At 47.5% G+C, this 15,370-nt stretch overlaps 1 long non-coding RNA gene across 1 annotated transcript in view; it reads left to right on the forward strand.

Moving 5' to 3' along the window:
• LOC144164965 (uncharacterized) overlaps window positions 1-10,483 on the forward strand; it is a 63,356-nt gene extending 52,873 nt beyond the window's left edge. The window contains exon 3 of the long non-coding RNA XR_013321278.1: window positions 10,247-10,483. This is a non-coding gene — a long non-coding RNA (uncharacterized LOC144164965). The remainder of the gene's footprint in view (window positions 1-10,246) is intronic.
• Window positions 10,484-15,370: the final 4,887 nt, after the last annotated feature.

Here is a 15,370-nt window from a genome sequence, read left to right on the forward strand (position 1 = left end):
CTCGTAATGCATGTAGCAGAACAGAGAGATACGGGACGAGGGACTCGGTAAAGATACATATCAATGTTGCAGTCGTCATTGCCAGTGCTATTCGGCTTTTTTCGAAATATTTAATAGGGCCGAATGACGTGTGCTTGTCACGTTGCTTTGATTCATTGATAAATAAGCGAAAATATAAGTCGAGAAAAAATCCGCCGTTTTCCGGGAGCGGGACTCGAACCCACATCTCCGCATAACCGGTGCGGTGCGTTAACCAATTACGCTATCCCGCAGCGGCTTCTCTCTCGACTTTAAAGCGGGGGTTTATATTTACAAGAGCTCTGAGGCCGGTCAACTAGCGCCGCCCCTCGACTACCGCGGGAGACGTAGAACGTCTTCTTTCCCAGCGGCCGCCACGTAGAACGTGGTCGGAGGTCGGGGTTAGCAATTGGCATATCCGAACTGCTGGAGCCAGTGCCTCGTAATGCATGTAGCAGAACAGAGAGATACGGGACGAGGGACTCGGTAAAGATACATATCAATGTTGCAGTCGTCATTGCCAGTGCTATTCGGCTTTTTTCGAAATATTTAATAGGGCCGAATGACGTGTGCTTGTCACGTTGCTTTGATTCATTGATAAATAAGCGAAAATATAAGTCGAGAAAAAATCCGCCGTTTTCCGGGAGCGGGACTCGAACCCACATCTCCGCATAACCGGTGCGGTGCGTTAACCAATTACGCTATCCCGCAGCGGCTTCTCTCTCGACTTTAAAGCGGGGGTTTATATTTACAAGAGCTCTGAGGCCGGTCAACTAGCGCCGCCCCTCGACTACCGCGGGAGACGTAGAACGTCTTCTTTCCCAGCGGCCGCCACGTAGAACGTGGTCGGAGGTCGGGGTTAGCAATTGGCATATCCGAACTGCTGGAGCCAGTGCCTCGTAATGCATGTAGCAGAACAGAGAGATACGGGACGAGGGACTCGGTAAAGATACATATCAATGTTGCAGTCGTCATTGCCAGTGCTATTCGGCTTTTTTCGAAATATTTAATAGGGCCGAATGACGTGTGCTTGTCACGTTGCTTTGATTCATTGATAAATAAGCGAAAATATAAGTCGAGAAAAAATCCGCCGTTTTCCGGGAGCGGGACTCGAACCCACATCTCCGCATAACCGGTGCGGTGGTTAACCAATTACGCTATCCCGCAGCGGCTTCTCTCTCGACTTTAAAGCGGGGGTTTATATTTACAAGAGCTCTGAGGCCGGTCAACTAGCGCCGCCCCTCGACTACCGCGGGAGACGTAGAACGTCTTCTTTCCCAGCGGCCGCCACGTAGAACGTGGTCGGAGGTCGGGGTTAGCAATTGGCATATCCGAACTGCTGGAGCCAGTGCCTCGTAATGCATGTAGCAGAACAGAGAGATACGGGACGAGGGACTCGGTAAAGATACATATCAATGTTGCAGTCGTCATTGCCAGTGCTATTCGGCTTTTTTCGAAATATTTAATAGGGCCGAATGACGTGTGCTTGTCACGTTGCTTTGATTCATTGATAAATAAGCGAAAATATAAGTCGAGAAAAAATCCGCCGTTTTCCGGGAGCGGGACTCGAACCCACATCTCCGCATAACCGGTGCGGTGCGTTAACCAATTACGCTATCCCGCAGCGGCTTCTCTCTCGACTTTAAAGCGGGGGTTTATATTTACAAGAGCTCTGAGGCCGGTCAACTAGCACCGCCCCTCGACTACCGCGGGAGACGTAGCACGTCTTCTTTCCCAGCGGCCGCCACGTAGAACGTGGTCGGAGGTCGGGGTTAGCAATTGGCATATCCGAACTGCTGGAGCCAGTGCCTCGTAATGCATGTAGCAGAACAGAGAGATACGGGACGAGGGACTCGGTAAAGATACATATCAATGTTGCAGTCGTCATTGCCAGTGCTATTCGGCTTTTTTCGAAATATTTAATAGGGCCGAATGACGTGTGCTTGTCACGTTGCTTTGATTCATTGATAAATAAGCGAAAATATAAGTCGAGAAAAAATCCGCCGTTTTCCGGGAGCGGGACTCGAACCCACATCTCCGCATAACCGGTGCGGTGCGTTAACCAATTACGCTATCCCGCAGCGGCTTCTCTCTCGACTTTAAAGCGGGGGTTTATATTTACAAGAGCTCTGAGGCCGGTCAACTAGCGCCGCCCCTCGACTACCGCGGGAGACGTAGAACGTCTTCTTTCCCAGCGGCCGCCACGTAGAACGTGGTCGGAGGTCGGGGTTAGCAATTGGCATATCCGAACTGCTGGAGCCAGTGCCTCGTAATGCATGTAGCAGAACAGAGAGATACGGGACGAGGGACTCGGTAAAGATACATATCAATGTTGCAGTCGTCATTGCCAGTGCTATTCGGCTTTTTTCGAAATATTTAATAGGGCCGAATGACGTGTGCTTGTCACGTTGCTTTGATTCATTGATAAATAAGCGAAAATATAAGTCGAGAAAAAATCCGCCGTTTTCCGGGAGCGGGACTCGAACCCACATCTCCGCATAACCGGTGCGGTGCGTTAACCAATTACGCTATCCCGCAGCGGCTTCTCTCTCGACTTTAAAGCGGGGGTTTATATTTACAAGAGCTCTGAGGCCGGTCAACTAGCGCCGCCCCTCGACTACCGCGGGAGACGTAGAACGTCTTCTTTCCCAGCGGCCGCCACGTAGAACGTGGTCGGAGGTCGGGGTTAGCAATTGGCATATCCGAACTGCTGGAGCCAGTGCCTCGTAATGCATGTAGCAGAACAGAGAGATACGGGACGAGGGACTCGGTAAAGATACATATCAATGTTGCAGTCGTCATTGCCAGTGCTATTCGGCTTTTTTCGAAATATTTAATAGGGCCGAATGACGTGTGCTTGTCACGTTGCTTTGATTCATTGATAAATAAGCGAAAATATAAGTCGAGAAAAAATCCGCCGTTTTCCGGGAGCGGGACTCGAACCCACATCTCCGCATAACCGGTGCGGTGCGTTAACCAATTACGCTATCCCGCAGCGGCTTCTCTCTCGACTTTAAAGCGGGGGTTTATATTTACAAGAGCTCTGAGGCCGGTCAACTAGCGCCGCCCCTCGACTACCGCGGGAGACGTAGAACGTCTTCTTTCCCAGCGGCCGCCACGTAGAACGTGGTCGGAGGTCGGGGTTAGCAATTGGCATATCCGAACTGCTGGAGCCAGTGCCTCGTAATGCATGTAGCAGAACAGAGAGATACGGGACGAGGGACTCGGTAAAGATACATATCAATGTTGCAGTCGTCATTGCCAGTGCTATTCGGCTTTTTTCGAAATATTTAATAGGGCCGAATGACGTGTGCTTGTCACGTTGCTTTGATTCATTGATAAATAAGCGAAAATATAAGTCGAGAAAAAATCCGCCGTTTTCCGGGAGCGGGACTCGAACCCACATCTCCGCATAACCGGTGCGGTGCGTTAACCAATTACGCTATCCCGCAGCGGCTTCTCTCTCGACTTTAAAGCGGGGGTTTATATTTACAAGAGCTCTGAGGCCGGTCAACTAGCGCCGCCCCTCGACTACCGCGGGAGATGTAGAACGTCTTCTTTCCCAGCGGCCGCCACGTAGAACGTGGTCGGAGGTCGGGGTTAGCAATTGGCATATCCGAACTGCTGGAGCCAGTGCCTCGTAATGCATGTAGCAGAACAGAGAGATACGGGACGAGGGACTCGGTAAAGATACATATCAATGTTGCAGTCGTCATTGCCAGTGCTATTCGGCTTTTTTCGAAATATTTAATAGGGCCGAATGACGTGTGCTTGTCACGTTGCTTTGATTCATTGATAAATAAGCGAAAATATAAGTCGAGAAAAAATCCGCCGTTTTCCGGGAGCGGGACTCGAACCCACATCTCCGCATAACCGGTGCGGTGCGTTAACCAATTACGCTATCCCGCAGCGGCTTCTCTCTCGACTTTAAAGCGGGGGTTTATATTTACAAGAGCTCTGAGGCCGGTCAACTAGCGCCGCCCCTCGACTACCGCGGGAGACGTAGAACGTCCCACGTAGAACGTGGTCGGAGGTCGGGGTTAGCAATTGGCATATCCGAACTGCTGGAGCCTGTGCCTCGTAATGCATGTAGCAGAACAGAGAGATACGGGACGAGGGACTCGGTAAAGATACATATCAATGTTGCAGTCGTTCTACGTCTCCCGCGGTAGTCGAGGGGCGGCGCTAGTTGACCGGCCTCAGAGCTCTTGTAAATATAAACCCCCGCTTTAAAGTCGAGAGAGAAGCCGCTGCGGGATAGCGTAATTGGTTAACGCACCGCACCGGTTATGCGGAGATGTGGGTTCGAGTCCCGCTCCCGGAAAACGGCGGATTTTTTCTCGACTTATATTTTCGCTTATTTATCAATGAATCAAAGCAACGTGACAAGCACACGTCATTCGGCCCTATTAAATATTTCGAAAAAAGCCGAATAGCACTGGCAATGACGACTGCAACATTGATATGTATCTTTACCGAGTCCCTCGTCCCGTATCTCTCTGTTCTGCTACATGCATTACGAGGCACTGGCTCCAGCAGTTCGGATATGCCAATTGCTAACCCCGACCTCCGACCACGTTCTACGTGGCGGCCGCTGGGAAAGAAGACGTTCTACGTCTCCCGCGGTAGTCGAGGGGCGGCGCTAGTTGACCGGCCTCAGAGCTCTTGTAAATATAAACCCCCGCTTTAAAGTCGAGAGAGAAGCCGCTGCGGGATAGCGTAATTGGTTAACGCACCGCACCGGTTATGCGGAGATGTGGGTTCGAGTCCCGCTCCCGGAAAACGGCGGATTTTTTCTCGACTTATATTTTCGCTTATTTATCAATGAATCAAAGCAACGTGACAAGCACACGTCATTCGGCCCTATTAAATATTTCGAAAAAAGCCGAATAGCACTGGCAATGACGACTGCAACATTGATATGTATCTTTACCGAGTCCCTCGTCCCGTATCTCTCTGTTCTGCTACATGCATTACGAGGCACTGGCTCCAGCAGTTCGGATATGCCAATTGCTAACCCCGACCTCCGACCACGTTCTACGTGGCGGCCGCTGGGAAAGAAGACGTTCTACGTCTCCCGCGGTAGTCGAGGGGCGGCGCTAGTTGACCGGCCTCAGAGCTCTTGTAAATATAAACCCCCGCTTTAAAGTCGAGAGAGAAGCCGCTGCGGGATAGCGTAATTGGTTAACGCACCGCACCGGTTATGCGGAGATGTGGGTTCGAGTCCCGCTCCCGGAAAACGGCGGATTTTTTCTCGACTTATATTTTCGCTTATTTATCAATGAATCAAAGCAACGTGACAAGCACACGTCATTCGGCCCTATTAAATATTTCGAAAAAAGCCGAATAGCACTGGCAATGACGACTGCAACATTGATATGTATCTTTACCGAGTCCCTCGTCCCGTATCTCTCTGTTCTGCTACATGCATTACGAGGCACTGGCTCCAGCAGTTCGGATATGCCAATTGCTAACCCCGACCTCCGACCACGTTCTACGTGGCGGCCGCTGGGAAAGAAGACGTTCTACGTCTCCCGCGGTAGTCGAGGGGCGGCGCTAGTTGACCGGCCTCAGAGCTCTTGTAAATATAAACCCCCGCTTTAAAGTCGAGAGAGAAGCCGCTGCGGGATAGCGTAATTGGTTAACGCACCGCACCGGTTATGCGGAGATGTGGGTTCGAGTCCCGCTCCCGGAAAACGGCGGATTTTTTCTCGACTTATATTTTCGCTTATTTATCAATGAATCAAAGCAACGTGACAAGCACACGTCATTCGGCCCTATTAAATATTTCGAAAAAAGCCGAATAGCACTGGCAATGACGACTGCAACATTGATATATATATATATATATATATATATATATATATATATATATATATATATATATATATATAGGGAGTAGTAAAACTTTGAAGATGGTAGAGAACACAAGGGAAGAAAAACTTCGAACAAGGTAAAAGCACGATTGTGGCCTATGTTTCAGCAAAAAGAACTTGCTTTCCTCAGGGAAGCAAGTTCTCTCTCTCTCTCTCTCTATCTCTCTCTCTCTCTCTCTCTCTATATATATATATATATATATATATATATATATATATATATATATATATATATATATATATATATATATATATATGTATATATATAGACAGAAAATAAGGGTTGGAAGTCAAGAAAACCTCGGAAAGCAAAGGGGAGGTTGTGTGGGTCATAGAAAGAGATGAAGAATTTTTTGAGTCGAAAAGAAAGTGGTGAAAAAATGCCCGCCGGGTGGGATCCGAGCCCACGACCTCCACAATACCGGTCTGGTGCTATAAGCACTACCCTACCCGCGGGGCTGTTTCCCTAGCACTTTTTCGGGTATTTATGTTAAGGTATTTTTGTTTCCTGCACTTGGGGGTGGTAGCCAGCGCCACTCGGGCTACTCGGGGTCGGGGTCGAACTACTCGGGTATTCTGGAGGTCGTGGGTTCGGATCCCACCTGGCGGGCATTTTTTCACCACTTTGTTTTCGACTAAAAAAATTCTTCATCTCTTTCTATGACCCACCACAACCTCCCCTTTGCTTTTCGAGGACCGCCCGCAGCCAAGCCCACGAACGCTTATATGGCAATCGCTCTGACGTGTCCTACACCGATGCGGCGATCTACGCTGACAACCAAACCATAGTCGCCGCGACAACAACCAGAAGCCATTTAACTTTATGCGCATCCATCCGTACGACATTCCAACGTGATGCCGAAGAACTCGCCATTGCCTTAGCCCTCATCCAGCAGCCTGCCGCAGTTTCCTTTCAGGGAGGATTGCACCAACGACCCTGCGGTTACTTCAGCGATACCGTCCATCTCACCGACCTGCCCATGCCTCTGTAACGGGCAACAACTTCGCCCACCAACCGGCACGCGAACTGGCCCACCGAGCCCCAGAGGTCACCGCAGCTCCGACGCCACTTCTCACCTATCAGAAAATTACTCAATTTTAACGGACCACCAGACGAAAATTCCCGTGCCCTCACCCATTACTCAGCAAAACTCAGGAAATAACACTCCCACAATTACAAGCAGGCACGTACGTTCACCCGGTTCGAATGAATGTATTTATTTCCCACACAGTCCACCACGCTGTGCAAGTTTTGTCCACAGCTAGGTACCCTCCAGCATATAATTGTGGAATGCGCTCACAACCCAGCCCTACCACGCCTCTCCACCTGTTCCTTTCCTTAGCTGTGGGAGACACTGTTGTATGGTAAGACCAGCTGTCCAGATGGTAAGACAAGGCTTGGATGGTAAGACCAGCTTTCAACAGGAGGACCAGACTCTCCTGGTGACACGGGCCAAGACGGCGAGGGCAACGCATGGATTCCCGGACTAGGGTTCCACTCGCACATTTGAGCTCATTAAAATGTTTTCTCTCTCTCTCTCTCTCAGACCCTTTGCAGGGGCTGGGTAAAGCCGGCGGTTATCGCAGTAATGTTAGACGGTTTCCTTAAACCGCAGAAGTGGTTTCCCAATCATCGCAGCCGGCAGAGCATGGGTGAGCGGCGCCCACTGGGTAAGCGCTCGGGCAGACGCGTGCGCGGCTTTGTTATCCCTCAGAACCTGATGCCCCGGAGACAACACAATTTCTTTAGGTGTGGGGTCTACAAACGGCACCATTCGTTTTAAATTTCTGTAGGCCAAGAGCGGTACCGGGCCCGCTAAATAGCTTTCACTGGCTCGGCGGGAGCCCGTGATTATTGTCCTTGACTTTGGGTCCGAGTCCGCGAGCGCTATGGCAATCGCCTCGACTTGCATGTAGTTAGAAGCCCGGCAGGAGAGCCTACCGACTTGCTGGTCCCTATGAAAAACAGCGGCAGTGAAGAACCCCAGAGGCGACGGTCCTGCCACAGTAACGTAGAACACACCACGCCTATTTCCGTATTTCCTTTCCAGGGTCTTAGCGCGTGCTTTACTGCAAGTCGTTTTGGTGCAAGAGACTACGGCACAATTGGGGCATACAGAGCTTTGCTTGAAAATAATCCTGTAGGCGCCTACGCACGTTCCATAAGCTACAATTCCGAAAACACGAACGTCCACCTAGAGGTCTCACACTGCTTGCTTTCCCGTGCGCTATCAGTGCATCTTAAAAATCTGTCAGCTCGGGGCACGTGGCTTTGTTGTACACCCTAAAGCTTTCGGTTGGCTTCGGTCTCAAATCTGCGCGTTGCGCCGCTGCTCGAGCATGGCGCCCTATAAAGCGAAGGTTAACGACTATGGGGAGCTTTTCATCTTGTTCTTATCCTCCCTTTATCGTTTAGATGCTGGCAAAACACTACCAAAAAGGAAGTAGGTCTCATTGAGACCACACAAATGAATAGGTAAATGATACTACAATGTTTCCATTAAAAAAAATTACACCATCTTTCGGCAGGGGAACCCTGAGTAGTATGCAAAGCAGCCATGGGGTCGATTGAAGTGCCCATTACATTTCAGTTCGTCGTTTCCGTTAGGTTGAGGTACGTAGCTACCGTTACATATACAGTTTGGTTTCCATGGTAACTACCACACTTTTCACTTACCGGAACTACAAAATGGGAAATTGCGTTGAGCCCATGGCTGTTTCGAGTTCTACTCAGGGTTCTCCGACGGGAAGATAGTGTAATTTTATCAGATGCGACGGGGCTATGTCCCTCCGTTCTCGTTGTTGCGCCATCCACACCCCCACTGCGCATGCTCGGCTTGCTGAACGCCCGCTGGTGTCTTCCTCTTTCATTGCTCCTGGAGCGACAGTGTTACAAGTGTCTTCCTGGGCCGGCCCGAGATGATCCGAGCATGCGCAGTGGGGGTGGGGATGGCGCCACAACAAGGGAAGGACATAGCTCCGACCATGAGAAGCTAGAGCGACAGCGTTGCCGGGGTCTTCCTGGGCCGGCACGCACGAGACGAGCACGCTTCGACTTTTAAAGTGCTCCTGGAGCGGCAGTGTTGCAGGTGTCTTCCTGGGCCGACGGATGAATGGGCGAAAGACGACAAACGACGGAGCCAAGAGCAAGAGTTGCTTTGCATCTCAAATCGTAGTGGTTCTGATATTGATGCTAGAAAATAAAAACACACACCTGCAACAAGCTGTAAACCGCATAGGCAAAAAAAAAGATCGCGCTACTGCTGGAGGCCGGCCCCAAAACTGACAGTTACAAAAAGCCACAACAAAAGGCGTGCGAGTAGTCCGAACGCGGGAAGGGTGAATCTAATCCTGCGCGTTTATTATTGGGGTTGTGAGACAAAAGGGAAACAGCGTGAGACGCCCGCGACGAATAGCTGAGGCCGTAATTTGAGAGGTTTGGGAAAATGACATCAGATTTAGACTTTATTTTTGCACATTCGGATGATTGTTGTGTTTATTATTAGTGACGGCGATGCAAAATGCCTCATGTTTTCGCTTAAACGCGCGCTGTGGGATGTCTGGGAAAATGTATGGCTTGCACTTCAAGGCAGCACCGCGCAGTTTGTCGCATCGCTCTTAGATTTTGCAGTGCTGCTAGAGATGGGAGCAGCCGAGACGTCAAAACGTTTCGCGGCACACGGCCTGCGCCAACACCGCAGCTACAATGGCCGCCCCAGGAGCTCCAATGATTGTTATGGAGCCTCTTTTTCTTGTATCACCAACGCTGGTTTTCTGGATGAATAGCCAATTTAACGCTTTCGACTTCAAAATAATGTTGCGGCCCTCATGGCAGGGCCTTGCGAGTCCGATAAATGCTGGTATAAACGCTGGTCACTTGGGAATTTGGTGTACCTCTCACCATTCTAGCGTTTTCTAAATGCAAGCGCAAGTTATACTGGTTCTGTATATGCGAATACCAGCTCAGGAGTTTATAAGAAACACTGTCCTTTTATTCCGTATGTTTGCGATTTTGGTTACATTTATGTAATATTCCAGACAGCAAACTTATGCTGCAGCTTTTATGTATATCAACGTTGTAAAATTATTGAATTCGCAATGTAGGTATAGCACACTGAAGTGATGTTCATAAGAATCGTTTTGGGGTTGTACGTGATGTTTGTGCGACCCTTAATACCAAATTTGTAATGTTTTTTTTGTATTGTTAGGAGGCAACATTGGTGTCATAATTACGTGCATACGATTCGCATGTGCATTCATTCAAGAGCATTAGTCCAGATCGAATTTCTATTCCGCAGATGTGCTACATCACAATGTAGATTTGCACTGACTGCTATTTTTGGGATTTTCAGTGCGACCTAGAACATGGATATGGAGGATGTGGCGAGAACTGGTTGCCCTGGCCTTTTCCTGTTGATGACAAAGACCTATGTGTGTGCTTCCCACGTGACAAGCCACCACCAAAAGACTACTTTCATTCTGTGGGAGCTTGCTAAAGCTTCATGCATTAATCTATAACAGGAAACAAATTGAATGTTTGGGCCACTGAAGTACTTTGAAATAAAGACCTTGCTGTTTTTTCAAAGACAGTTTCTCGATACTGTCGTCTAAAAGCTTCTCAAGCAACATATTACATGTCTTATTGTCCGAGTTATTTGTAGTCATACATGGTGGCAGATCACCATTAGGAGCCCAATTATTGTAGAATTGCCTAACTCTCAATTCCCAACAATACCACTGAAAGCCACTGCTTTTGTAGAATTTTTGCTCGTGTCTCAACTGCATGCAGGAGGAAGTACTTCAGGAGTAACTGAAGCAATCGCAAGTCGATATATTAATCTTGTATTGCAATTCGTAGTTTAAGAAAACTACACTACTTATCAACACTTCGCTTAATGGGAGGGAAAGGACATCTGATGATGATGGTTTAGGGTTTTATGGCGCAAGGCCGACCAGGGCAAAGAGCGCCATGACAATGGTAGGATGCTATAAGGCGATATTAAAATGGAATCTATTAAAAAATCCACTACATCAAAATTAAACTACGGAAGTTGGTGTATAGGGCCATAATTAAAGGTAAGAAATATTGGTATGCAAGGTGTTAAAAACCCTACAATACCGCCATTGTTTTGTGGCGGAACATGAGGCCAAGTGAGATCATGGGGAGTATGTTACGTACTTCAAGAAGTCAGCATCGGCAAGGTAATTAAAGACTCTTCTGTAAGAAAACATGGGACTATCTGGTAAAAATAATGAAGGGTGCAAGGGTATGCAATGAGTGTATATTTCTTGAAAGTGACGTTTTCTCTCTGTATTGCCCATCTTACATTCAATAAGCACGTGAAGAACTGAGAGCTGCCCCCCAAACCGATGACAGTATGGCTTGTTTGCGTCCGTTAACAGGTATGAGTGTTTGATGTGTGTGTGGCCAATTCTCAATCTGCATATGGCTACCTCCACAAATCTGTCGTGTTTTTAAGCAGGGGTCTTTTCAATTTTGGGTTTAATGACAGGTAGTTTATTCTCTGCTTCTCTGTCCCATTGTTGCTGCCAGTGGTCGCGCAGATTTCTTTTTACAAAAGCTTTCAGATCTTGATATGGGACCTTGTTTACGTCTATGCTGCTTCGAAGGCCGGCAGCTGCACCACAACGGTCAGCAGCTTCATTTCCAGGAATGCCGCAGTGGCCAGGAACCCAGCAGACTGTGACAATGAGTTTCAGGCCATAAGCAGAGTGGAGAGCTCTTAAAACACAATTAAAAGTAGGGTTTCTACTGACCTTCCGAGATGAAAGATTTGAGACGACACTGAGAGAGTCTGTGTATATAACTGACTCCTTAACTTTGTTTCGAAGAATGTGGTTCAAAGCCAGTAGACTACCGTGCGCCTCTGCAGTGAATATATTTGTGTTCCTGTTCGTTGTTTTGGATATATTGAGTAGGGGGCCATTTGCAGCGCAGGATACGGTTGTGGTAGTTTTTGAAGCATATGGTTAAAATTCAGCTGCCTTGTATTTGTCACGGAGGAACAGAAAATGCTGAGTGATGACAAAGTTTGGTACATTTTTCTTTTGAATTTCTCTAAAGGACATGTCACAGTGAATTGGGAAAGTGTCCACGGAGCGACCAAATCATAAACTGAGGTACAGTGACATCAGTGGGAGGAACTTGGAACTCGCTGACGAGGTGTAAAACTGTCAGCGGGAAAGGTGGAGCTATGGATGGTCGGTTTTCAAAGAGATGATCAGTTGTGTTATTTTTTATTATGGTATTAGGAGGGTTTTCCTTCAAAGAAGTCATCTTTGCGGCATACATCAGAGCAGTGTAGGCACGCTGGTATCCTAGGGACCACTGGTTTGATTCGACATGACGGGATGGAATAGGACTTCTTCGATATGCCCCTGTTGCTAAGCGAAGCCCCAAGTTGTATACTGGGTCCAAAATTTTGAGAGCTGTTTTGGTTGCAGTCTGGTATAAGGGAAAGGGCATATTCTAACCTGTTAACTGCGGGATTGAAAAAAGCCAAGAAATGAATTTTTGCAATCAAACACTCGAAGGGAGGAAGACCGATACACGTAATAACAGTATTGATAAATTTTCAGATGACATCTTAAGAAGAACTGCTTTCCTTCTTAGGCGTCAGGCCGTCCAAAAAATACATGGGTTCATGCAAAACTTTTCTGCTGTAAATACGTGCATACAGAGAAAAACAAAATAGGAATTACAAACCGCTTGTAGAGACAGGAGGTGTCACATCAATCGGTCATCTTTGGCGCACCCCTCGCGCAGATGCGGGTTTATTCCTCGGGAATTGACACCAGCAAGGGTTCCTTGCCATCGCCGGCAGAAGCAATTGAAATAAAAAACACGCAAGACTGGTTGGGCCAAAAGTGCAAAACAAACCAGCTACCAATTGTCATACGACTGCTTAGAAAGATGCGCTACGCGATGGGCACAGAATACAGGTCACCCTGCGGGTTTCGAAGGCCTCAGAAAAGGGTATCTGTCAACCGGGGCCTCCAGTAGGCGACTGAGAGTTATAGCATGCGGACGCACTCCTGTACTCGATAATTTACCCTCCGTACGTCGCCGCTACATGCATAAATCTGCCCAGTGGTTTATTAGTGTCTCTTATAACAAACGTCGCGACGTTTATCTGATTTTCTGCTTTTCTAATTGGGGCTACTAGCTACAAGTTGTGTACAACCATCCCTTTTCGTTGTGCGTAATTGTTATCCACATATTCATGCGGTGTTGCGTCTGTATTTCGATTGCCCTAATAAACCTGTAGGCATCCAGTGGTCCTAATGTGTCCTATATTCACCGTGGCCCTGATCTTTCCTTTAATCTTGTTTAGCCACTGTGTTTTCGGTCTGATAAGTCCTCCCAATATAAATTTGGGAGATCATTTTGTGCTATATTCATTTTTTACAACCAGCAGAAACGTGTTCGTGTACACTGAATGTCAAAGGAATTGGCCACTGGAATCAAAATACTGTTGTCCTTCGCTGTGCAAACCCATTTTGTGCCACCGAATGTCTTCATTTCACCTCTCCAACGTGTTCATGATCATCGTTGGGAGTTTTATGGAGCAAGGCCGACTAAGGGCAAAGAGCGCCAATGAAAGGTTATTTTCTGAGAAGAAAGTGATAGGAAACGAACATCATTTAGCTAAAATTGTATGTGAAGTGACATAAACGACAATGTCAATGACTGGTGTGAAGGGCTAGGGTGTCAGCATGCATGGTAAGTGATGAGGTGTAAAAACTGGACATCGCTAAGAAACTTAAAAGTACGCTTTTGAGTAACCATGGGGTCGTCCCCTAAAAAGTAAGATGCGGAATGTATTATCTGTATAGTTGTGCGAAGTGTGAGAGTCGTGTTGTTTCTAGTCCCTTACATTGTATGAGGATGTGGATCGCGGACAGGGCCTCTTCACACCTGCTGCACAGAGGTCTTGGAGATCGAGTAAGCAGGTACGAGTGCATTGCGTGCATGTGCCCGATCCGTAATCTAGCCAAGGCGACTTCTATGTATCAGTTGCGTGCGTCGGTGGTGTATTGTCCCAAGTGTGGTTGGTTACGTGTAACTTGTTGTCTGTTTGTTTACTCCAGTGTGTTTGCCATGCTTTGCGAAGCTGTTGCTTGAGGTATGACTTCACGTCGGTGTAGGGTAATGTGGTTATGTCTACTGTAATAAAGAGTGTAGCAGCAGCAGCCATTCCATCCGCGGCTTCGTTTCCGGCAATACCACAGTGGCCAGGGAACCAGCAAAGGACCAGTTCAAATTTGTGGTCATACACAGACATAATACCCTTGATGATCAGATTTACAGCGTTATTTTTCGGAGACATCGTTGATGACAATGCCCGCACAACACTGAACGAATCTGTATAGATAATAGACTGCGGCATGTGGCTTTCAAGTATATGATTAACAACAAGATGTACACCGTAAGCCTTTGCCATAAAGACACTAGTATTACTATTCAGAGTTCTGGTGCCATTAAGGCCGGGCCCATGCGCCGCGCAGGACACAGAGGTGGCAGTTTTATAGGCGTCCGTATAAAATTCAGAACACTGATACTTCTGCTGCAAATAAAAGAAGTGCTGCAGAATTGCACATGCGGGAGCTCAGTTTTTATCTACATTTTAAAAGATGTGTCGCAAAATAGAGGGCGGAGATGCCATGGTGCTATAAAATTTGTTAAAGATGTTTGTATTGTATCTCAAAAGGAGACAGCAAGCTCTGACGCTTCCTCTGTAACTCTGTGGGAGAAGGGCGCAGAGAACGATGGTCGATTTAGCAGGAGTTCAGTCATGAATGTATCATCAAAAACTGACTTAAAAGGATGGTGAGGCATGGATGAAATTTTTTAAGCATAAACGAGATCTGTGTATGCTCGCTGACGGTGTAGGTTACATTTATTACACTTTACATATAGGCTTTCGACCGGGCTATTGCGGAAGGCGCCACATGCCAGGCGGAGCCCCAGCTGAAGCACTGTGTCCAGCATTTTGAGGGATGTTTTACTTGCGTACCCATAAGCAACACTTACCTAGTACAATCATGAGCCTATCAGGCTAGTACAAACACGTAAAAGAAGTTGTTTGTCAGCACCATATGAAGAGAACCTTGAGTATATTCATTGCGTTTAAGCGCTTATCATTAACTTGGTTTGTATGTGAAATGAATGTGAGCTTTTCGTCAAAGATTACACCTAAAAACTTGTGTTCATTTCTGACTGGAATTGAGACACCATTGAGTTTGATGTCTGGATCCGGCCAAATGACGCGCCTTCTCGAAAACAAAACACAAGTGCACTTCACTGGATTAAATTTAAAACCTTTGGTATCTGCCTAGCCAGCAAGTTTGTTACCGCCAAGCTGGACTTAGCGCTCGCACATAGACAGGTTACAAGACTTAGTGGATAATTGCACGTCGCCTACATTGATTAATAAAGAGAGTGCAACTCATTT

This window comes from Haemaphysalis longicornis, unplaced genomic scaffold, assembly GCF_048455015.1.
Source record: "Haemaphysalis longicornis isolate Haplotype H1 unplaced genomic scaffold, Haemaphysalis longicornis Haplotype H1 scaffold_14, whole genome shotgun sequence".
NCBI classification, from domain to species: domain Eukaryota; kingdom Metazoa; phylum Arthropoda; class Arachnida; order Ixodida; family Ixodidae; genus Haemaphysalis; species Haemaphysalis longicornis.